The sequence below is a fragment of the Pezoporus flaviventris genome, unplaced genomic scaffold (assembly GCF_033815535.1).
Source record: "Pezoporus flaviventris isolate CSIRO_AGI_PZ_B2104156 unplaced genomic scaffold, CSIRO_AGI_Pfla_v1 ptg000006l, whole genome shotgun sequence".
NCBI classification, from domain to species: Eukaryota; Metazoa; Chordata; class Aves; order Psittaciformes; family Psittacidae; genus Pezoporus; species Pezoporus flaviventris.
In genome coordinates this window covers 18280876-18305339 of record NW_026892554.1, presented here as the reverse complement: position 1 = coordinate 18305339, position 24464 = coordinate 18280876, and the positions used below count along the sequence as shown (strand labels likewise).

Genomic DNA, 24464 nt, shown 5'->3' with positions numbered 1-24464 from the left:
AAAACATAAAAGCAAATTTGATACAGTATTCTATTAAAAATCTCATTCCATGATTGTAACCACAGTATCTGAAGTATTCTCTAAGGATCAGCAAGAAACTGATCAACTTGACTTTTTTTTTGTCATCTAGGGTCTTGCTCACAAAAAGCACTGATCTTTGTGGAAAGACATGCATGCTTATTTTAAAATACAGGTGTAAAATCTTCTTCTTACTGAGCTGTAACTTCAGAGAAGTTAAGCATCTGATCACTTTGTAGCCAAAAAACAGAATTCACTGCTTGAAAAGCTGCTGCTAATTTGCTAGGTGTTTTTTTTTGTTCTCTAATTCAGTATCCTAAAATGTTAAGTGACATTGTGCATTTGGAGGTGCCCCATCTCTGAAACAAAATAAAGCTGCAGTCCAGAGGCCTGATAGCTCTTTTGTAAGGATAGCTGTTGGCTGTAGGAGGCTGGCCAGGTTCCCATTTCAGTAATTGCTTTTGGCTTGCCAGAGATATGCCCTGCTGCTTCAATGGGATGCAATGTCTTTCTTTTGTTTCCTGCCCTATATTGTCCTGTAGTCATGCTCCCATGTCACATTTGTATGTGAAACTATTGTGCAGCACAGCCCAATTCCTCATGCTGTAACAACCATTGTTTTCAAATAGAGAAGAACATTTAGAATGAATTAGAAGCCTGACCTTGAGCTCTTTGAAGGATGCATCTATTCCAGATGCTCTTCTAAAGGATCTTTGACCTGTGCTGCTCTCTCTCCATTTAGATCTAAGAATCCCTTGCCTTCTTTGCAAAGCCTGAAATTCCTTCTCAGTAGCCTGCTTCAGGTCTGTGCTCTTTTTATTGCTGTAGACTTTCTGTCAGCTTTGCTTCAGTTTGGGCATGGGTCTTGATCCTGGGGCATGTTAGAGTAGCCAGGAATGGAATGAGCACTGATTTAAAACTTCAGCTGTCCAATGTCAGTGCCTGGAAAGATGGACAGGCAGTTATCATCCCTCTTGCCCTCCCTATTACTTCACTGTTGTTTTGCCTTATTGTCTCCCTGTTCCGTATGTATGATGGCCTAATCTGTTCTCTAGTGCCAAACTCTGGCACAGCTTCATCTCAGTAATTTCCTAGTAGGGGTTAGGACCATGAAATAAATGCAAAGGGCTGAGTGATTGCAAGAGCATGTCCTGGCAGAGGGTTCCTAGAGAGCATCACTGTGTCACAGTGGTTCTACCCCAAGACTTACCAATAATGGAAAAACAGTAATCAGATAATACCCTGGTTGATATATATATTATGTTAGGGAGCTTCCTCTTTGCTTTTAGACAGGCATGACACAGGTGAACACTATTTGTTTCACTCTTCATGCTAGTGGAATTATAGAAGTTGGTCACTGTTACAGTATCATGTATTACAGTATCATGCGTTACATGTTTCTTCTTTATATCTTGTCCTAGTTTGCTCTCTGTTCTGTACAGTGATATCCTACAGAAGGCTTGTGAATGATGTTGGGCAGGTTATACTTCAAGCATTGAAAATACTGCAGACAAAATATTGCAAACAAAATAAAATACCAAGTTGACTCATTCCTGTGCTTACCTCATCTTCTCCATTGTACCCAGGTGATGCTGGAGCCTCTCCCCTGCTTGAGGTTAACATTAACTAGCATCAAACTGGGACCTGCTACATTTTCAAGCAGCTGGATCACAGGCCCAAACATCAGATGTGCCCCACAGTGAAAGCAGTGGCTGCTAGACCGATTGTATTGTGTACACTGAGTAGGGGCCAGCTGGAATAAAGGGTATTTGCAGGCTTGCTGGCCTTGCAGTGCAGTGCAGATGAGCTGGTTCAGATGTTGATTGATACAAGAGGAAATCGGACAGTGTACTTTAAGAGGGGAGAAAGTGTTGTGGATGAGGGGAACAGGGGAATGGCACTGAGGAGAAGCTGGGAGAGGTGGGGAAGAGTACTGAATTGCATGGTGGGGGAGAAAGGTTTAGGAAGGTGTAGGTGGTGGCAGTGGGTGTGGGCTCATCTGCTATCCTGAGGCATATTCCTGGGTGGTACCTTCTAATACAATAGGAATTTTTATTTCTGTGGCACCCTGTACCAACAGAAAAGAGATGTCTGTCATTCACATGTCACCATGCTGAAGCTAACCATCCTGTACTTGTCCCGCTAGTATGTTTAATTCCGTAGCTTGGACTTTGATCCTGGCACCAGTATCCAACACTGTATAACCTCACGCTGAAATATGTGTGTGAGAGCATGATCAAAAAGGACTTTAAAGCCTCAGCCGCTCTTCAAAGGCTGGCACACCAGGTATCTGTACATAAATATGATAAACTCTACATGTGAGAGCAGAGAATATGGACTTACTGAGTGCTTCAGCTGCAACCAGATAACTGAGGTATTGAATTTCTAAGCTCACTCAGGAAAGGCTCCTTTCAGATTTTTTCTGCCCCTTTTGGTATTACTTTCACCTTTTTAATGTTTCTTTTTCTGTCACTCCAGTTATTTAAATGGGAAGGGAATCTTCAATCAGTGCTATATTAAGGTGTTGTATTTGATTCACCTTTGCCATGCTAGAAACTACTCAGTAACAGTTTGTGCTTGGTTATGTGAAGCATAAATAGGGCTGTATCTTAGAAATTAAGGTAAGTCTTCAGAGTAATAAAATGAAGCGATCTAACACAGAAAGCTTTTGTAAAAACAACATTCAAAACTGCTGTATCACAAGATATTGTGAACAATTTAAATATACCTGTTAGCCAATTCATTTAGAAGGAAAAAGGAAAATGTTTATTTTGAATATTACATTATTGAACCAGTTTATTTAAGATGAACATTATGGATTCTCCCATGCACTTCAGCACCTGAATGGATCATTGTTCTTTGTCATTTCCATTGTTTAGAGTTGAAAACACTGCATGAGGGGTAGACACATCTCTGCTGGGGGCAAACCCAGACTCTCATGCTGCTAAACTGGGAAAGAGTTCAGTGACATATTTAATGAATACAGTGTTAATTAGTTGAAGAAAAACAAAAAATCACATCAATACAGTACTGAATATAGCTGTTCTGTGCTTGCACTACCTCACTTGCATTTCCTCTGGACAAATGACAGGATGTTATGGTTATTTATCAATTAGCATTAAAGGATATTTAAAGGCTGTATCCAACTATTGCAACTAATTGTATGCCTTCTGTTTTTAAAGGACTGAAAAACTTGGATTGAGACCCAGGATTCTGTAACTTCTCTAAGACCTTATTTAATTAGATCATGGGCAGTTGGGCAATGCTGGACCTTCTTGCTAACACCAGGAGTTAATTTACGTGTTTATTAAAACTTCCTTATTGAAGTTTGGAGGGTGCTGTACTTAGTTCATAACACACTGAACTGTTCACAGGAATTGGAGACTGCTTTTTGCTTAGCACACAGACATTAAGAGCTGGTAAGGTTTCTTTAATGATGGTTTAAAAGAAATAGAATATGAGGGAGAGATCCAGAAAGAGTACTGAGAATTTAAGAGGAGACTGTACTGAAGGATGTCATGGTGTATTAGGGAGTCTCTTGTGCTCTGTGTGTGTGTCTCAAGATAATGGTACTCGGGTCAGAAGTAGGTAGCATAGATCTGAGGTTCTGTTGTGTTTACTGCAAACTGTCTTCCTCTGGTAGAATTTCACACTTGGGATTTTGTGAATATTTATGTTACTGATGAAACCTGCAGGTTTAGTGAGGCACAAGTAGGTTCTTCTAGGCTGAATGTGAATGGGAGTACATCTGGTGACTTAAATGAAAACTGATGTCGAACCAGTTGAACATTTCTTAGGGAAAACATCAAAGCAGTGTGTTGAGCTGTTGGAACACTAGAGGAACCACATTTTCTAGGGAAATGTGAGAAGTTATAATGAATATTCTAAGAAAGCAGTTGAAAGGAGAGTTTTGGGCGTTTTTTGCTGAGTTTTTAGAATTTGTAAACACCCCATATTGTAGTGATAGCAGCCCAAGAAGCTGTGTGGGACACAAAAAAGCAATGTTTGAACTTTACCAGTCTCTTTCTAAAAAGATCAATATGAGTGGAGGCTTTCTTTAAAAAGCAGAATATTGGGTAACATGCTGAGCTGGAACACAATCTGTGCTACGTATACTGGGGTGCGAGAATTATCCTATTTATAACTTGTGTTTTACTCATCCAAGTGAAAGATGATTCCTTTTGAGAAACACTTTAAGATCTCCCAGTGAAAGGTCCAGGAGGATATTATTTCTGTTGTGGTGCTTTTTGGGAAAAGTGGAACCCGAGAACAAATGGAATGAGAGGAAATGTGACAACAATGGGGGGAAAAAAATGCTTTTAGCCTTACAGAGTACTCATTGATTCATGAAAGCAGAAGGATAATTCCTCATTGTACAGCTTTCAGACAACAGTTAGAATATTTACTTCCAGTTAAAGACTAGAAAAATATCAATGAATTGACAGAAGCCAAAGAACAATCACTTTAAAAAAATGAAATTAGGGGACTGGGTGAATAACTAACAGGAAAAAGGGGAAAATACTAGTGAATGGAGCATGAGCAAGGAAGTGACATAGCTGTCGGTTGGAAAAGATTTATCAACTCACATCTTGTAGCTGAAGTTCAGAAAGAGAAATTCTGGGATGACAATAGAGTTGTATGTTTGGGTTTTTTTTCCCCCTGAGGAAAAAAAATTGGGGGATTTTTTTTCTTTTTTTTTTTTTATCTGAGGAATGATCTGCAGAAAATGGAAGAAGTTGTTAAGATTGTTGAACAATGCATTGGAATATGCTGTACGGGCAAGATGTAAGATGTTTTACAGTATCTTTCAGGCCTTCAGGTCTAATGTGGCATGATGACCTAGGTATTGTACCTGTGGCCTTTGAATGCTGTTAGTGTTGAGGATAGCAGTACTGGCTCTATGCATCTGTATTCTGCGAAGAAAAAGCAATCGCAACTGTAAAGTGCTGCTTTTCTTAGGCTTAATGGTTATTAATAGCTTTAATAAAATTAATGATATATTCTGACTTACAAAACCAAATGCCTCTTGTTGAAAGAAATCATGCATAGGATCTTGTGTGGAACAGTTACGGTATCTGCATTTGTGCGGAAAGATTACAGTAACTTGAAAGCAAACTATACATATAACTACTGGCATTATGCCTGTTTCAGAGAGCAGTACATTGGAAGGAGACTTACTCAAGGTCAGATGGCCTCAATAAAAGAAAAAAAAATGAACCTTTCTGCTTAACCAAAGCCCTCTGGATAAGTAACTGAAATATTACTTTTTCTTTTTTCCTCATGAAAATGGAGACTGGATCAGTGCTGTGCTTATGACTACATAAACGTTAATTTTAATCTTTACTCCTTAAATTTTTCACCTCTAGACTTTCCTTGAAGCAAGACAGAATACTAGTGCTTGCTAAAAACAGCTCAAGTGTTATTTTGCTGCTGAGTCCAGTTTCATATGATGCAACCCTTTGTAAATATTAACTCATGAAATACTGTGGCTACTCCTTTTTTGGAACAGCAGTGAGTTTATTGTGCATTAAGTTAATGTGTACAGGCACCCATCTCTTGCGTACTATATTGGGCAGCCCTCCAGTACACCCCCCATGTCCTGCCAAGACTAACTAGTCTGTTTGCTTCTGTTGCTTCAGGGCCACAATAGTGGATAACCTCTCCACTTTGAATGCAAAGGGACAACTAGTCTCAGTCTGTTTTCATCTGCGCGTTCCAGTAGTAAGCACAAAGGTGATGTTGGATCTCTGTGTTATCTCTTGTCTGTGTTTTTATCCAGAGGTCTTGGTTTGCCTTGCTCACTGCATAGGAAAGGTGACAGGGGACAGGGGGAAGCAACTGTGACAAGTACTTTCCTAACTGTATTGCTAAAGGGGTATGAAGTGGGGATGCAACTGCAGAATTGCACAACAGTGGTTCTTAAAACAGGGGACCTAAATTTACAAGTATGGCTTGAAAGGTATTGTGAAGCTGGGCAGTGGCAATTCTAATGGTACTTTGCCTGTTGGTCATTTATTGTTTAACTCTTCTAGTATCTTGATGCGTGTAGTGATGACACAACATTTAAGCTGCATATTGGCTGTGCAGTGGATGCTATCATATTGAGCTAAGGTGAATTGCTAATCCTTCTGAAGTGCTAATAACATTCTTGATACATATGCTAAAAAAGTCCTGTGCCCATTCGTGTATTAGTTTGGAATTAGTCTTGTGTATGAGTTTAGTTGTTAGCTGTTCATGTAAAATTCTTTTATTTTCCCCTTTATATTCTCATTCATTGTCTTCCAGTACAAACTCTTCCTGTTTCCCATGGGGTGTTTTTTTCTTATTTGTCTCTGGCATGTTTGCTGTTTTGGCCTGGCCATTTCTGAGCTGGAGGAAGCTTTCACCCAGACTGACCAGTATCAGTTTTTGGAAGTTATCAGCTAGCTAAAGAAAGCGAGAGATGGTGGTGGTTTGAATTGGATCTTAAATGTGAGGTTACTTCAGACAGGTCCCTACTCTGGAAGGAAGTGTGTGGTGTGCTGGGATCCAGCAGAAGGAGGGAAGTGACACAGCCACCTGCAGTCCTGAGCTCTGAAAGTGCTGATCATGCGGCAAGTGATGATTTGTACTGGGGTAGGAGCCAGCTGGCTGTTTGGATGTGGCTTTAGGTTGCTTTCTAATAAATAACAGCTAGTGTAGCTCAGCTTGGTATGAACAGGAAGTGCCATGCAGAATAACTGTCACTCCAGAACATGAGTCAGAAGATGAAATTAGTGACTGACACAGATGCATATATTTCAGTGTCTCCATATTTGGCATCCCTGCACAGGCAAAATGTTCTAATAACAGTTTCCCTCATATACCTTGGATCTACAGGAAAAGAGCTGGTGTTGTGATGAGTAACATATAGAAGGCATAGGTGAATGGTATTTCTAGCCTAGCAATCAAGTTTTCCAAATGCTTTATAGATTGGGGTAGGCTGGCTTTAGTTATGTTTCTTTGCAACTGCATCTTCCATACTTGACCAGTGCCTGACAGAAGCTCCTCTCCTTGTCTTTTAAATTGTAAACTTGCTCCTCTAAAATGTTTTTCTTTTTCTGTTGCCTGATATAAATTGTGAGCTCACTGGCCAAGAGAAATCTTGCCTTTGAATGAGCCCTCACAGAGAAACGATTGTTTCAAGACCTTTACTGGGATGGGTATACAGTACAAGACTTCTGTATTTGTGAACTTTAAGAGCAGTCTTTATTTGGGCAAATCTGGATCCTGGTCTAGCTAAGCAAGAGCACAGGCAGATCACTGTGATTTTAATACTGCTCAAGAGTGACAAAGCTTTACCCTAATTGCAAGATGGGGTCTCAAGTAGCAATTTTGTGTCTTGTATCCAATCAAGGAGCTTATGTTCAGTATCTTTTGGGCTCTTTATTTCCTGTTGAGCATTCATTAATTGGTGTCACAAGACCATCCAATGTCCATTATTCTAATTGTTGTCCCATTTCTATATAAGATGTTTTGAGTCGCATCCAAAAACATATAGAGTCCTTTCATTGCCATGACAACAGCAAGGCATGCCAATGTTCGCAGAATCTGCAGGAAGAAATGCCAGTAAATGGAAAACTGTTAATTGAGATATTTCATATAGGAATCCTATTTTTCTGTAAGGATCCAAAATTATCCTGTACTGTGCAGAAGTAGTCCTAGAAAAATAGCATCATTTAATGCTGAATGGTGGGTCCTGTCCTAGGCACTGCATTACCAAAAAACCCACCAAATAATGAGTGGAATTGGTCATAGACACCTGATACAATATCCTGGTGTCATATCAGGATCAGAAGAGGGTAAAGAGTTACATGTGGTTACTAAAAATAAAGTATAATTACAGTTTTAGAAAAAGGAAGACTTGATGTTAAAGTGCACATTGTTCTTTCATTATATACCTTTCTCCTCATTGCCTAAAATTAAACATACATTTGATGGGATTGCATAACAATACATTTAAATAATGCAACAACTCATAAAATAATAGGAAATCATTGTCGTAAAACAGGTCTTGTAGAGCTGAATGCTGGAAGAAATCTGCCGTAGTCCAAGGGAGGCTGGGAAGGAGGGAACCCAGGGGGTGGGGCTTGAGACATCTGCAGCCATCAGGATGGATTATTTCTGTTTTAAGAGAGGTGGGAGCACAGAGCTGAGGGAGGTGGTATCTACAGCTTCCATTCCCTTGAAACCTGCACTGTCATATGGGCTTTCTCCCAGCCTCCCACTGTGCTTTGAAGCTAAGATGGAGACTGTCTTGGAAATAGAAGTTGAACATGAATATACTGCAGTCAAGGAGCATTACCTGTAGGAATTTGTTGACTTTGAAGACTTCGCTTACATTTGCTGTGAGGGAGACAGAGAGGATGAGTGCTGTTGCTCACTGAGAAGCTGTAACTCTGGGTTTCCTAGCCTGTGCCTGGGGTTCTCCCATAAAACTCTTCTCAAATGTTTTGTTATTTTCCCCCTGTTAATATGTAGCTGTAGATGACTGGAGGGCTAATCTTTCCTCAAATGTGTCCTCAGGGTCCCCAAAAGACTTTCAGGGGCCTCTGCAATTTCCAGAGGATAGAAGTGCTATGTTTTCATTTAATGATAGTTTGACTCTCAAATGCCATGGCTGATTTCTACTGACAGCCATAGGCGATGTTAGAGCAAATTTAGATCTTATTTCCTTTATTTATATGCTTATTTTTAGACCTGCTGGTACTGCTGTAAACTAGAATGCTGTTGGCTTCATTTGTCTTCTCAGGAATTTTGACAATACTTGCCTGCTTAGTAGGAGATGGGATAGACCTCCTCATCCCGCATCCCTTGCATCCTGGGCTTTCTTTGAGTCAGGAAGGCCCTGAGTGCTAGCAGGCAGTAGCTCAGGCAGTTAAGCCCCCAATGGGCAGACTCTAAAAGAGCCTGCCTAGACTCCCAGAGCAACTGGGGCTTCCCCACTTGACTTTTAGGTGCTGCTTGAGACTTAGAAAAGCTTGTGATTAATATCGCATGTTAACAGTTGCTATCTAATAAATAAGCTTCATGTGAAAATTCAGAAAGATAAATTGCAATGGTCCTTTGGTAGCATTCTATGGGCTGAAAACATAGACGGTTGGGTACGTCAAACTGGATTTTTGTTGCCCCTACCTTTAGTTGCCAGTGTGCTATTTTGCAACAGGAATGATGGGAAATTCCGTGACAAAGATTTTCAAGGCAACAATCTGTATTATAGTCCTCATGTATGTTTAAAAGGGTATGTATTGTAAAATGAGAGAAAGATGTTTAATTTGGAAGACTACTATTAATTTGCTTCCTTGATTCTTCTGTTCTTGGCTCCTCGGGTGCCATTCTGGAGAGTGGCTGCATAATGGCTCCAGTGTACCTTAAATTCTGGGTCTCTGTGGGGACAGATACATCCGCATATAGGTGTTCTAGACGCTCAGCATTGCTAGGTGATTGATGGGCCACGTCAAGGCTTGACAAACAAAACAAGAAAACTTTGCAGCTTCCTGAACTTAGTATCCATTTGCAAAGCTAAGAAATTCTTTGAGAAGTCTATGACACTGGGTTGCTGTTGGAGTCTGCAAGCCATAAAAACCTGCAGTCAATGATAAGGTTTGTCTCCATGCTACGGTTAACATAAGAATGTGGGTGTGGGGCACTGCTTAGTGTGTCTCTTCAGCCTGCTTTCTGTTCTACAGAATAGCACATTTGCTGGACATTGCTGAATTGAAGGTATCTTGATGCATCTGTTGAATTTTTTTAAGTATATTTTTTACACAGCATCTTTTAGCTGCAATATTTTACAGACTTAACAGAATGCTTTAAAATGTTTTTATATTATATTCCATTTTTGGTTATTTGGTGTTTTGCACAGGTTGCAGAGAAGCTGCAGATTAACAGCAGAGTTTGACTATGGCTTTAGACAAAAGAGTAGACCATGCAGTTAGGAGTACAAAGCTAAACTTCAGACTTCTTGAAGAAAAATGGGTTGTCTTGAGCATTGTTCTGTCGTTGACATTTCATGTCCTTGCCCGTGGTAGGGGGTTGAAACTAGATGATGTTTAAGGTCCCTTCCAACCCAAACCAGTTAGTGATTCTGTAATCCTATGGGCAAGTTGCTAACAGAGCTTTTGCTCTGGTTTTAAGCTTGGTTGAGTCTATTTCCAAAGCTAAGTGTTTGTTTTGTTCTTTTTGCTGCAAAGCATCATGAATCCATGAGTAGCCTTTTGGGGGGGGGTGGGGTGGGGAGGTGTAGAATAAAGAGCTGTGAATACCTGGGATCTGCCTCCAAAGCTGCCTGTGTCATTTGATCTAATTTTGGTTGGAATTTGTGACACGCAGTGCAACAGCCCCTCCAGGGAGCAAAGCTCTACTCTTGGTAAATCCCCAAACCACTTTGTAACTCAGAACAAACTGCTAAGAAAGGTGATGTGCTTTGGGTTGAGAGGGGGGCTTATACTGAGGAAAGACACGGCACAGATGCGCTTTAGGACAACAAAGTACATAAGGATGGGAACATAGGTACCATGTGTCTGAGGAAAGCCCGCAGCAGCTGCCAAGGGAAAGAAAAGGCAGGAGCAAGTGAAGTGTCCCCACATACTGTATGACCCTCGGTGGCCTGCGGGCAGTTTTCAACCAGATGAGTTGTCTTCAGTAACTGGTGATGAAGTCTTTTCCTCGTGTTCCTGTAGTCCCTCTTTGAATTCAGGTGAACTTTCACTGCGCTGTATGTACCCTGCAGCCAGGCGAGGAAAACCCGCCCGGTCCCGCTGCCCCGCCTGCCGCGTGCGGTGGTTCTCCCTGGATCATGCCACCGCATCCCCCATGGCCTCGCCCCGCTCCGCCGGGCTCCCGCGAGCAGAGGAGTGCGGAGCCGCCGGCCACGCGCCCGGGTTTCCCGCGGCAGGCACTCGCTGGCGGCGCAGCGCGCGGAGGCGGGGCGTGGCCGGTGCCTCGCGAGAGCCTCGCGGTAGCCCCGCGAGATCTCGCCACCCGCCTCCACCGCTCCCCGCCCGCGTCATGTTTTCTCTTTGACAAGCCGCTGCTGCTGCCGCAGGAGAGGACGCGGCTCCGGCGGGGACCTGCGCCTGCCCCCCCCGGCCTCGCGGAACACCCGCACCGAGCTCCGCCGCCCCCCGCCGCTGCCCGGTGAGCGCTCGGCTGCGGGGGGCGCTGAGGCGGCGCGCCCCCGGTGGGGACAGGGGCGGGAGGCCTGTGCGAGCCCGGCGGGGGAGGGGGTCCCTCAGCGCCCCTCCCCACCTCGGCAAACCGCCGCCTCGCAGGGGGTGTGTGTGTGGGGGGGTGCGTGTGTGTGTGTGTGTGTGTGCGCGTGTGTGTGTGCAGCTTCGGCCCCGCCACACCCGCGCACGGCCCCTGCCCTGGGGAGCGCGGCGCTTGCACCCCTGTGCCGCGCCGGGCTGCCGGGGGCAGCCACCAGGCGAGGCCGCGGCTGCAGACAGGAGCGTGGGGAAGGGGGGAAGGTGCGGGCGAGGATGGGGAAAACGGGGCTGCAGGTGGGACCGGTCAGATGTCAGCGTCCTCTTGCTGAGGGTGAGGGGACCGCGGGCGGCTCAGCTCTGCTTCCTTTGTAGGGTGCGAAGGAGGGGGCTTTTCGTGCCTCTTTCAAGGAGCATAAGCTATGTGAAATCTGCCTTGTGCTTCCTCTGAGATACTCGGAGCTTGAGCTTTTCCCCATGAGCCTTCTGAGCGCGGTTGTGGCATGGCTGTATGTTCTTTCCCCGAGCGCCCAACGCATCTCTGTGTTGATCCGGCTGGTGTCACAAAATTCTGTCTGAAATTTGCCATGTTAAGCTCTATCAACTGCGTGTATTGACTGAACGACTGTGGGTGTCCCGTGTATCTCCAGACCTGTCATGTGAATTGCATCGTTTCCCCATGGCTCCCTTGCTGGCTTTTACTAGCAGCACTGAAAAATAAAATGTATGCTTTTACTTAGAGATGATTTATTTTCACGATTTATTCTAATACCTAAAAGGAGTCTGTAAGAAATCTGAAGAGGGATTTTTTACAAGGGCACATAGTGACAGGACAAGGGGGAATAGCTTTAAACTGTCAGAGAGAAGACTTAGATTGGATACTAGGAAGAAATTCTTCCCTGTGATGGTACTGAGGTGCTGGCACAGGGTGCCCAGGGAAGCTGTGGCTGCCCCATCCCTGGCAGTGTTCAAGGCCAGGTTGGACAGAGGGGCTTGGAGCAAGCTGCTTTAGTGGAAGGTGTCGCTGCCAGTGGCAGGGGTTGGAACTGGATGAGCTTTAAGGTCCTTTCCAACCCAAACTGTTCTAGGATTCTATGATTTTGTATAATGAAGTGATGTCCTAGCAGGTAATAGTTTAATGTGGGGTTTTGTTTGGGCTTTTTTTTGTTTTTTTTTTGCAACTGCATACAGTTAATTTATTTTAGAACTTACTGTATACAAGCTGCTTTTCTTAGGGCAGAACCCTATTGTTATGCTCTCTTCCCTTCACAGTGTACATAGGAGAGGCTTATATGCAATTGGTGAAGAACCTTTGTCTGTTGTTTTAGACTTGTTCTTCATGTCACATATCTAAGCTGACTGTTGCTTCATGAACTGTTTCATTTGCTGTAGCTGGGACCATGTGCTGTCTATATATGCATAAGCACTACGTACAAATATGTACACGTGTACACACATGCATAGTGTCATGAACTTGATCAGATTTGTAGATTAACAGTGTTCTATGGTGTCACTTCATAAGGAAATGCTAAAGCTCTAAATATACTGACATATATGTATGAAATATATATGAAAAATATATATGAAATATATATATGACATATATATACTGGAATTGTTTGAATGTATTGAAATTCAAACATACTGAATTCAGTGCTCCTGTTCAGGCTCCATATAAACCACATCTTCTCCATCACATAGGGATGTGGGACTGCAGAGAACTCTGATCTCAGGGTTGAGTCTTGCATAATTATGGGAAAAAATACAGCAGACGTTTAATCTGAAAGGTAGTTTGTATACCTGGTCATCCTGCTGCTGCTTCCCAATATTCTAAGAGGAGTCTATTAATTTTGTGTGAAAGATTAACAGCTGTGCAGTGTTAATGGACTACAGGACAGAAGGCCATTGCCAGTCTCCTGTATCCTTGCACTTAGAAGGAATTTATTGAGTGGCTTTATACACAGTAGTTGTCTCTCAGATTGAAACATTTTGGGGCTCCTTGTCTCAGTATAAATGAACTTGTATATGTTTGAAGCTTTCCTCTCTGCTCATGTGTTCTTATTTAAATGTGTTGTGTGTGTTTTGTTTATTGTCTGAACATGAAGGATAACCATGTTTTTGTGGGTGGGAGTATATAAGCTGAAGGGGAAATGGGGGAGTTGAAATTCTCTTCTGTAAGCTGTGTAAACGATGTATCGATATCTAATTGTTAAATAAGAATAATAGGGATATAAAGGCTTTCAGCTATTTTTGCTGAAGGACTGCTTGGCACAGGAGAGTATAACACAGCATTTTGTTAATTCATTTAATCGTTGAACTGAAAGATAGTTTACCACTAAAAGCTTTTTCTTCTGTTATTTCAGAATGGAATGGAATGGATCTTAGTTATTAGGAAAGGATTCAAGTGGCCTAACTAAAAATCTCAGTTGGTTTCTGTCTTTAATTTACCAAATTCAGATAGTCATAGTGTTCCTTTTCTGATGAAAACAGTGAAGGAGTGCTCTGCATGTTTCAAAGTATCAGTGATGACTGGAAGGGGACCATTTTACGCGTGGGAAAACTGCACATGAAATTAGGCTTTGCATTTTGGTAGTAAAATTAAAAGCATGTATATTTAAATGCTTTTGTTTAAGACTTAACTTTTAGTATTTCAATCTTTCTAGTTTTGGAATACAATGTAATTATTGTAGTTATCATGGGGTAAAGAAGCACTTTTTTCCCCATTTTAGAAATAAGTAATGGAGAAAAATCATATGTATTTCACGAAGACTTGGTGGAGCAGGCATTTGAGTTCTGGTTGTAGGTTGTTATGAAGCCATTATCCTCTGAATGCATCAGTCTTCATTTAGATACTGTAGAGATACTCAATCTTTCTCTGTTTATATAATTTGAAATAGTACTATCTTCCACCAATATATTTTAGTTAGATGTAGGGTACATTTGTCTGTGGCTGATTTGACTCCCTGGTGTCAAAGTCGTCATCTTGAATGCTGAGTACTGTGCTGGTTATGTTTTGTTCTCACAAGTACTCAGGCTAAAAGTGCTGGCAGGTTTTCCTTTTTTGTCTCCCTGTAGTAGTTGACAGTCATATGGAACAGTCAGATCTAGAAGGTATTTTCTCTTTAAAAACATCTCAAGTAGCCCTCAGAAAATGAATCTCTGCTTTCCTAGGGCTGCTGAAGTTACTGGCAGAGTGCTACAACTGCTTTCTGTGCATCATAGTAGCTTCATAGTAACCTTGTCATTTCTGAAGTTGAAAAAAAAACCTAGCCTGGAAGCCAGTGGCTATGGAATTTGCTAGTCACCAGCAAGAGTAATTGTGGCCTGGGAACTGGCCTTGACTGCCTGGTGTGTTTGACCTGATGTCATCAGGCTAGTTGGGAGTATGGTCAGGTGGCTCAAGCAATCATGTTCTCTGCGGGAAGCTAGAATTAATTTACTGTTTAAAGAAGAGCCTACAATTTGTGAGTCTCCCTTAGTAGCAATGATTTTTTTTTTTGCTGTCAGCACTGCATGATACAGAAGCTTCGTCCTCAAACATTTCCTTACAAATGCATGAGTTTATACAAGAAGTTTCATTTTCAGTTGGTTATACTGAAAGTACTTTGAGTCAGGAAAAGGATTTTGCAGTCTCCTATGCATTGCTGAGTTTCTCAATTTAAAATCATGATTGCTAGTAAGTACATTTTAATTATTGCTCTAGTTTTCACAAGAAAATGCTTGTTGCTGTGTCTTAACGATGGTTTGAAATATCCCGACTTAGTACAAGTTAGCAGAAGTATATTTGCGGGAGAGTGGTAGTGATAAGACTTCACCAGGGTTTTCAGCCCTTTTTCAATGCAAGCTCAGGCATCTTTCTTTCTTCAAACGGCTGGAATGGTTTTGATGCATGGAGATGTCTGCTTCTTGGCTCCTTTTTAGGTGACTGCTTTTGATGATTATTTATGTGGACTGTCTTCTGAATTCTCAGCTTTTGTTTCAGTGTACTTTTATGCATCTGAAGAACTAATGGATTAAATTGATTCCTCTGCTGAATAGAAGTGCTAAACTTGTATTTTTCTTCTGCCTAGTTAAGTTTTGTACAGCACCCAGGGGTATAAGAGTTTACATTCATAGTGATAAGGATTTTATACTTCTTTTTTATACATGTAAGGACAAAAGAGCAAATAGATTTGATTGCTTCTCAAAAATAACTTTGCCCTCCTTCTGTCTGTCTCCCAAGACGTTTTTTGAGTGACCAGTTATGACCAGCTGAAAGCATGGAGTTACATCGGCTTCAGTAGTAGACCTGATAATGAATAAAAAATCCTAAAGGAACCTAAAATCATGTAGGAAGACTAAATTTGGAAGAATATTGGTAGAACCTCAACACGGATTAACAAATATTATAAAGCTAGATGGAATTTAATGTTTGAGGAAAAAAGTTGATAGTTGATTGCGGCTTTGATCTGAATTAGGATATGCATAATTTGGTTTCCATATGCTGAACAGAAGGCTAATACAAGGAAGAAAGATAGTGGAATGTTGTAACCTGTGGAGACAGATGTTTACCTAATCAGTTAATATTATTGTGTATTTCATCTTAATCATAGAATCATAGAATAGATAGGGTTGGAAAGGACCTTAAGCTCATCTAGTTCCAACCCCCCTGCCGTGGGCAGGGACACCTCACGCTAAACCATATCACCCAAGGCCTCGTCCAACCTGGTCTTGAGCACTGCCAGGGATGGAGCATTCACAACCTCGCTGAGCAACCCGTTCCAGTGCCTCACCCCCCTAACAGGAAAGAACTTCTTCCTTATATCCAATCTAAACTTCCCCTGTTTAAGTTTTAACCTGTTACCCCTTGTCCTGTCACTACAGTCTCTAATGAAGAGTCCCTCCCCAGCATCCCTATAGGCCCCCTTCAGATACTGGAAAGCTGCTATGAGGTCTCCACACAGCCTTCTCTTCTCCAGGCTGAACAGCCCCAACTTTCCCTGGCTATCTTCATACGGGAGGTGCTCCAGTCCCCTGATCATCCTCGTGTCCCTTCTCTGGACTTGTTCCAACAGTTCCATGTCCTTTTTATGTTGAGGACACTGGAACTGCACACAGTACTCCAGGTGAGCTCTCACAAGAGCAGAGTAGAGGGGCAGGATCACCTCCTTCAACCTGCTGGTCACGCTCCTTTTGATGCAACATGTTTTTCATGAGTGAAGAACTATGTGCTATATCTGCTGTTCTTGCTTGCTCTTGCTGGTGTAGCTCCTTTGGTTGTTGCCTTGCTGTTCCAGATCGGCAGGACACCATGGCTTATTTATTCTGCATTATTTTACTGTCCATCTCCTATTATCCAGCACCTCTTCTTTTTTAGTTTCTTTTTTTCTGCTTCTGATGCCTCTTTTTTGTCTCTTTAGTTTCAGTTCTGTATTAATTTTTAGTAATTTCTCTGAAGTGTCAGTGTTTTCTAATTTATCTTTTTGCTTCTCCATGACTGTTTTGTGTAGTCACATTCACCTCACATCTGCCATGACACTGTGTATATTCTGAGTGTATTGGCTGAAAACAATGTTTGAGGAACATTCTCTTGCACAGTGATCTACAGTGCTTTTTGGCATGAGTAAAATATTGAACAAATAACTCTTTCAGGCAACATTGTGTCCTATTACCATTGCTTTTAGCTGCCCTAGTTTGCCCTGGCCATGAGTAATACAGAACAGCTTGCAGGTTTTGCATTGTTCGCATGTTTTCCATTGTTAGCCTGTGACAAGGCTGGATTTTAATTAATTGTATATATCCCTGGTTTCTAAATTAACCTCTCAAGAAAAAGGCTGTAAATGTTGTTTGGAGCCCTGATACCTGCTGCTAAATTCTACATACGACCCTCTGTGAGAAAATGAAAGCAAAATCAGTTTTCTTTTAGTTGCACTTTCAGATTGTAAAACTTTAATAAGGATTGCAAAAGCTGCTGCATTCTAACAGTTGGTAGTGTGGGAAGCATGATTCTTTCTGGGACCTTGTGTCTGCTTTGTAAGAAATATGAAGGACTGGAATAATCAAAAGTTCAGGTAACACATAGTTGCATGGGATGCTAGGAGCTGTTAGGGCTGGAACTCAGCAAAACCAGGAAACAGTAATTCTGTCACACATAGTCAAGGTAAATCTGGATCTTGAATTCCACATTTAGCTCTGGAGTCATGCAGATGAACATACAGATGCATATACTGATGCTGCAAGTAGGTCATTACATCAATATAGGTAATCACATAGCAATAGAGGAACTAGGAAAAAGGCAAAGGAATATGATATAGGTGATTAGAGTTCTGCAGGGCTTCTGTGGAGAAGGGCTTTGGTTTCAGTTGATACTGCAGAGGACAAAGAAAATAACCACATTTTGTGTGTGTCATAGTTGTGTTGGACAGAATATTGAGATAATAATTTAGTAAACTTAGATACAGGATAAAGACTTTGGTTTACTAGTATGAATATAACCTTTATTTGAATTAACAAAATAATTTATAAGGGTTCCACGTGCTGTGCTACGAAGCTGAATTGCTGCAACTTTGAAGGGATTCCATTTGTGTAATGGATTTGTACTGTTATCATCACAGTGAAGCAGTAAATAGACACATACTGCATCAGGTTTTCAGTCATACTTCAAATAAATTAACTGTTTCAGACCCATGATCAGCTGTGTATACGGAACTGCTGCTTTCTTACAAACTTAAATAACATCCCAGAAAAAAGAAGCTTTTGAGTAGTCAGTCTCACTTGCAGTGAATGAACTGAATTCTCAGTGAGCTGTAGAATGACCTGATGATTCTGTTTGCAAAATCTTTCTTGAGTTTTATGTAAGCCAAAAAACATTTGATTTTTCTGGCTCACCCACAGAAATGAGTTCTCACTGTTTCAAAAGCAGATTTAACTACCCGTAGCAGTACCAGAGCTGGAGTGCGCTCTGGCTGCCCTCTGCTTCACTGTTCAATGTTGGAGTCCTTTTCAGAAAGCACCCAGGTGATACCATGCTTGAAGTACCTCTAGTGCAGTTTACTCTAGGACCACTCATGTTGAAAGTAGTAAATAAAGCTCCTGTGAACTTGAGAAAGATCATTGTCAGTGAACACATGCTTGAGAACTCTGTCCTTTAGAAATACACACATCTGCATATTTGGCAAATTTGTTGAAGTTATACTTTTCTTGCATTCTGTTTAGAAATGTCTGTCCACTGGGGAAAGGTATTATAAGCTTATGGTGTGGCAGTAAATAGAATTCAGGTGTGCAAAGTGCACGAGTTCCTTGCATGTTCTTTAGTTTTGGTGTTTCCTGCCTTTGATTTGACTGTACAGACAGCCAGCTTCTTGTGTTACGAGCTTTTGTAATGAGGCTCCCATAAAAACAGTTAAATGTAGTCAATATCTGCTGAAAGGTTGCTGAAATTGCTAATTGCAGAGAGGAAGGGAGTGAATGAGTGCTTGTGTCATTTATATTTCCTCTGAGAAGACTTCTGATTTTTAGGACATGTAATGTTTGCAGCTTTATAGGTGCAGTTTTTCAACAGCTTTACAGAAAATACAGGTTTCAACAGCTTTTGTAGCTGTTTTAAGAGTCTGAGCACTTGGCTTCTGTCAGAATAATTGGTTTTGTGCTTGATTGCTGCTTAGGTCAGACTAAGATAAGAATTCGGTAATATGTGGCTTTGTTAAATGCAGACCTTGTTAATAACTTCAATGAGCATGTTGATTCAAGGAAATGTATTTTCTTCATACCAAGATACTGTATCTCATTTTATGCGTTTTGATTTTCAGATTGTGTTTCATCAAGTTGTGCTGCCTTTATGTTTCCAGAATTCAGATGTTTCTGGATCATCCTTCGATACGGGAAGGGGGTGTGGGGAGTTTTCATTACCTTTCTAATATGTATTTTCACTTTTCCTTAAATGAATCCTGGTTTTGCTACAGGATATTGTAACTTAAGGCTGTATAAGTACCAAAGTAATATTCTAGCTCTTCCCACATGTCTGCTAGCTTTTGAAGTAGACTGCTGAGGATGTTTTTATTTTCTTTATACTTAATACGTAATTAATATGGGAAGTGAATAATCCAGAGTTTTATTCAGTTGACACTGTAGGGAGAAATGAGATCACCTGAAGTAGAATTTGGATAGAATGTTAAATTTCATTCTCCTAATATTCTGAGAGTTGCTCAAATGTTTTTATAATTACCAGTGATACTGCGTATGGGTTTTCTCTGCAGAAACAGTGTGCTTACTGGTATCATATTGCTTCCTACAACATATGAGTCTCTCCTCTTATTTCCCTGGCTGACATGCCATGCTTTATCTGAGCAGAAGAATTTGACAGCATTTTCCAAGTCTTAAGAGACTTTTGTGTTTTTTATACATCATAATTGTAGGAGTTTGTGATAATGACCTGATGGTTGAACCTCCCTCTTCCATATAAGTTGTGATGAGATACTTGTGTTAAAGATTTTGTACAAGGTGTGGTGTTTCCAGTACTTGTAAAGAAAAGTTTGAAATTTGTAATTCTGTTAGTGGAAGAATGATTTTTCTAAAGTTTGAAAATCTCCTTGGAGTGTGGCGAATGATGCCTAGAGACTGGATTAAAGTATCTTCCCCTTCTTCACTGCATCCATTTGACAACACTTTATGGGAGATGACGTTTGTTTTTTATCCCTGTATTACAGTGTTTACTTGTCTGGGCGTTACACACAGGGAGGAAAGAAAAAAGTTGTAAAATAACAATTAAGCAGGAGGATTCAGGTATATACAAGTAATGAGAAATCACTGTTCTTGAGGATTTAGCTTGAAGATTTCTGATTGTTCTGTTTTTCCTTTAGCAGACTGGGCAGCAGTTATGCCTTCTTCCTTCTTATCTGTGGGCTTTTAGCTTTATTGAAATTCTTGATGGAATACCAGTGATTACCCACATTTGGCAATGAGATAGCACTGCTGTATTGGAGATAGTGCTGCTTAAAACAAACAGAAAAGCACCCTAAAATCAACTCCTTCATTCCACACACTTAGGTGGTTTCTGTCTGTTGATAAATTGAATGTGTATGCTGTGTTCTGGAAAACCCACATTTTGTGGAGAAGTTGTGCTGCTACACTCTCAACTTTTCAAAATAGTAAGATAATATTCCTGTCTGCCACTTTTTAATGATATTTTGTGCAACCTTCTTTTAAACAGAACAAAAAGCCCTCTTTTTTTCTTAAATTGAGCCTCACACTCGAATCTGTTCTTGCAGGAATTTAAAGCTGCCTCTTTCGAGTTGCTTAGAGCTGTTCCATGTCTACCTCTTCCTCCCTCACAAAGAAGCTATGGTGTGTGCTTCTGTCCGATTTCCACCTTTCTTTAATTTATTGCAGCCACCTTTCTCATAGATCTGTTCACAGGACCTTCTCAGTGATCTCCCACCTCCCCTATCCCCCAGATCTAATCCCTAGAGGGAGGCTTCCTGTCTACTTACATTAGGATGAATTTATCAGCTGTGTGGAGGCAGTTCTTGGGAACAAATTCAAATATCTCCCATAATTTCCTAGCTGACCTAGGAAGGGAAGAATGTGGAAATTTCTTCTGGGAAGTTGTGTATACATTCTGTCCAGGGCTGGTCTTTCCAGGATCTTTATGACCTTATATGCTTTGACTTTCAACCCCATATGAAAGTATTTTTATTATTATTATTGTTGTTGTTGTTATTTCCACCCCTTGGAATGTAGAATTATTTACTGCGCTTTCCAAATTCTGAAGTCCATTTGACTGTCTTGAAGCTGAGAATTTCTGTGACTAACCTGTTCTGCAGTGGTTTTTCGCATCTAATGAGCTGTTCTTGTATTTGAAGTTGATTAAAGCTGTCCCACTTACCTCAAAGTGAGAAGATGTAAAACTTCTTGGTTTCTAGAAGCTGTAATAAAAATATGAAGAAAATTAGTTCTTGGGGATTTGACAGTCTTCACATCTAAGAGTGCCGAATAGATTTATGAGAACTCTTTAGTGTTTGCTTTGTTTCCTTTCTAGAAAAATCTACAGTTTCCATAGACAGTTGTGGTAAGTTGCTGGAAACACTTAGCTGTTACCTCACAGTCCCATTTTACTTTTTTTATGGCACATGATACAAACACAAAAATACATTTTCCCTAATTTTATCTATAATTTCACTTTGATGTCAACTGTGATATTTTGAAAGAATTACTCCACTTTTGAAAATAAAAAATTGTTACACAGAAGTTACTTGTGCTTGAGATTCATATGCATGAAATACTGAGATATTTATAGTAAATACCAAAAAATTTGTTTAGTGTATATATAAGGAAAGTACTGAAACACAGTGGAATACTGATTTTGCTGTATCTCCCAGTCAGTTTTGCATCAGGGTATTGCTCATACAGTCAGTGGCTTGGTATTGCATATATAAAATAAACAAGTTGGGCTTAATTGCAACATCACGTTCCTCTTTCTGAGTGTTTAAAGTGCTATTGGGACAGGGAGAAGAGAGGAGTAGTATTTATAGTTTTATCACTTCATCATTCACTTCCATTTTGTGAAAATAACTTGTAAATTCAGTTATATGCATCTCCGGTCTTTTATTTAAGATCCAGGGATGGTTCTTACTTCCTTAGAAAATACGCAGTTTTCCTCAGTAAAAGCATTTGCTGTTTGGCCTATTTCATTAGGCATATAAACTTAGTATTAATTGAAAGCTTGTTAGTTCAACAGTCTGTTGTACTTAATGATTACTTGCAGCGGGCCTTTCAGATTTTAATATGTGTGGTTTATTAGTTATTTTAGGCAAGCTTACATCTCAAAAATGAATGTCTTAAGTCGTCTGTAAGAAGTAGCTGATGGTTTCAGGCTGAATTAATTCCTAGTTAAGAAAAACCAAACTCTTTAATAACACAGAGTACTTTACATTCTTTAAAAATATTTGCTAGGCCTCTAAAGACTGTATTAATCACCTTGAAATACAACAACTTTTTTCTTTTCTCTGTATTTCAACTCAGAAGGGAATACCTTAAATTATTACTTGTTGTTAGCATGTACTCTGTCTTGCTGACAAACACTTGCAAGCTCTTGGGTTTGTGTTCGCTTTTTTCCCCTAGATTGATCTAACAGTAATCCATAACCTCTTTTAAATTGTCATGTAAGTAGAGGATCAGATGTATATAGAAAAAGGGGAAACGGAAGTTGATGTAGACTTTCATTCTCTCAGTTCTTGGCCATGTGGGAAATGTATGTCAACCATTTAAGTATTATAATTTCATAGTGCTTAGAATTGCTTGGAAGTTGATGTATTTGAATTTGAAATGCAGCCTATTACCCTCTTTTAATGCTTAGTAATTATTACGAGATGTGAAGACTTCCTCCTGAGCTTACAGTTTGAGTGATAATAGCACTAGGTAATTTGTATGTTTGGTGTTAGTTTGTTTACATTCTCAGGAAATCCAGAAGCAGACCAGAAGAGATAGCTGGTTTGTACTTGCGTGCTGGAAAACATGGAATCTGAAATGCAGGGGGATGATCATTCGCTGTGCAGTGACGAGTAGCTTTGGAAATTGCAGGTTTGTCTTTGAGTGCACTTTAAGTGGTGAAATGATAAAAGGAAACAGAAAACCCAACCTTTGTCTATACTGCAGGTAATGTCTATCTTTCTTACTGCATTAGAAGAGAGCTCTCTTAAGCATATTTTGCTATTTAAATGTTCTACTCTTAGCTCCCCTTGAACATGATGGTTTTGGTTTTGCAGGTTTCATCTTATGGTTCTTTCCTTCTCATTCCCTTTCATATGATGTAAGGGAAATAGCAGCAGTTAGTGTCCCAGCTGTAGCGAAGGCAGTTAATGTCCCAGTTGAAATGAAAAGTAACCAACAGCTTTGTCCTACAGCTTGCAAATATTCCAGTAGAATATTTGGTGAATCTGAGCCTTTTCTTCAGTTCAGTTGTGGAGTCTGCAGCACTGTTACAGTCCTATTAAGCATCATTTCCCCTGCCAAGTTTTAACAGTAATTTCCAAGAGGGTGATGGACAAATCCCTTTTCTTCACGTTCTATTCAGCAGCAGTTCGTTCTTTCTACAGCTGCCAATAGTTTGCCAAGTGGTAGGTTTTTGAATCTTCTTCCTTGCTCTTGTTAATGAAAAGCACTTTCTTGGCAGGCATTAAGTTGGGTAAGAAATACCCAAATTCTTTTGTACTAAAAAATGTTTGTAAGGAATGCAGTTGACCTTTGGCCTTGCCCTGGCTTTTGCTGAATGTAGTCTCATGCTTGTATCGTTGCTTTACTTTCTCTCATGCTTTTTGTTTACTCCTGGTGTAACACAGTTTCATCGGCTGTGCTTAGTGTTTCCACTTAAATGTGTTCCTAAATTATTTGTTTCTCTGAGTCAGCTCCTAGGCAGAGGTTTTCCGCATTGGTTCCTAACTTTATCACAAAGAGCCTTGAATTCTGAGTTGGGAAACAAAGGCTGAAGGCAGTCTTAGTTACCTTCACATTTATTCTGCTGCAGCTCTAGTTGCTGCCACTGCTATTACGAGAACAATTTTACATCCAGGATACATAGAACTTGTTTTTTTTAGAGTGTCATACCTTCATTTTGTCCTAACTGTTCCCTAGAGTAAGCTTTTGAAATAGATATTAAAATTGGTCATGCTTTCTTTTAATGCTTGTTCAGCTATGAGTTTTAAGTCCATTTTAGTTCACTTACTGATCAGCAACAGTAAAATATATGTAGGCATTTACTCCCCCAAAATGGCTGTTTGCCCAACAGGAACTGTGGTTCCAAAAGATATGACAAATGATCTGTGCTGCAAATTCTCACTAGTGACTTCTTTCTCTTTTTTCTGAGGGGGTGAGGAAAACAAGGACTAAAGGAAGGAGAGCTGGGCTTTTGTCCTTTGTGTTTTGTCAGTGCGACCAGATTTTTCTCCACCTGGTGGTGGACAGACACACTTATATAAAGAAAATAGCAAAACTTTGTCTAATAACTCTAAATTAAAAACGTCTGGAAATGTTCCTAGATTTTTGATCCATGAAGGGTTGTTCTGTAAATCCCAGAGAGTTCTGGGAACTTGGAGAGTGGAACTTTGGATTAAAACCATTTTAAGTGTTCCAGTGTTGAAATATTCTAAAGCTATTGCTATACATTCAGCCTGGTTTAGGTTTGTGCTGCTGCTGCAGCAAGTACTTCCTTTCTCCACTTCTTGTCACATGTTTCTGCCTTTTCTCCTT

At 40.5% G+C, this 24464-nt stretch overlaps 1 protein-coding gene and 1 long non-coding RNA gene across 11 annotated transcripts in view; one reads left to right on the top strand and one right to left on the bottom strand.

The window, feature by feature from the left end:
* Positions 1-24464, top strand: part of HERC1 (HECT and RLD domain containing E3 ubiquitin protein ligase family member 1) — a 114772-nt gene that overhangs the window by 9056 nt on the left and 81252 nt on the right. For 4 of the 10 annotated variants that reach the window (XM_061447235.1, XM_061447234.1, XM_061447237.1 and 1 more), the window contains exon 1: positions 19966-20564. The exons of 1 other annotated variant lie outside the window; for it this stretch is intronic. The gene's annotated coding sequence lies outside the window, so the exon portion shown is untranslated. Of the gene's footprint in view, positions 1-9682; positions 9760-11092; positions 11176-19964; positions 20565-24464 lie in introns of those variants that run through there. 5 more of the 10 variants (XM_061447236.1, XM_061447233.1, XM_061447227.1 and 2 more) reach the window with 3 other exon arrangements.
* On the bottom strand, positions 7173-10789 carry LOC133266090 (uncharacterized). The gene is made up of 2 exons (XR_009742249.1): positions 10628-10789; positions 7173-7587 (listed from the first exon to the last, which is right to left on the bottom strand). It is a non-coding gene; the product is annotated as an uncharacterized LOC133266090 (long non-coding RNA).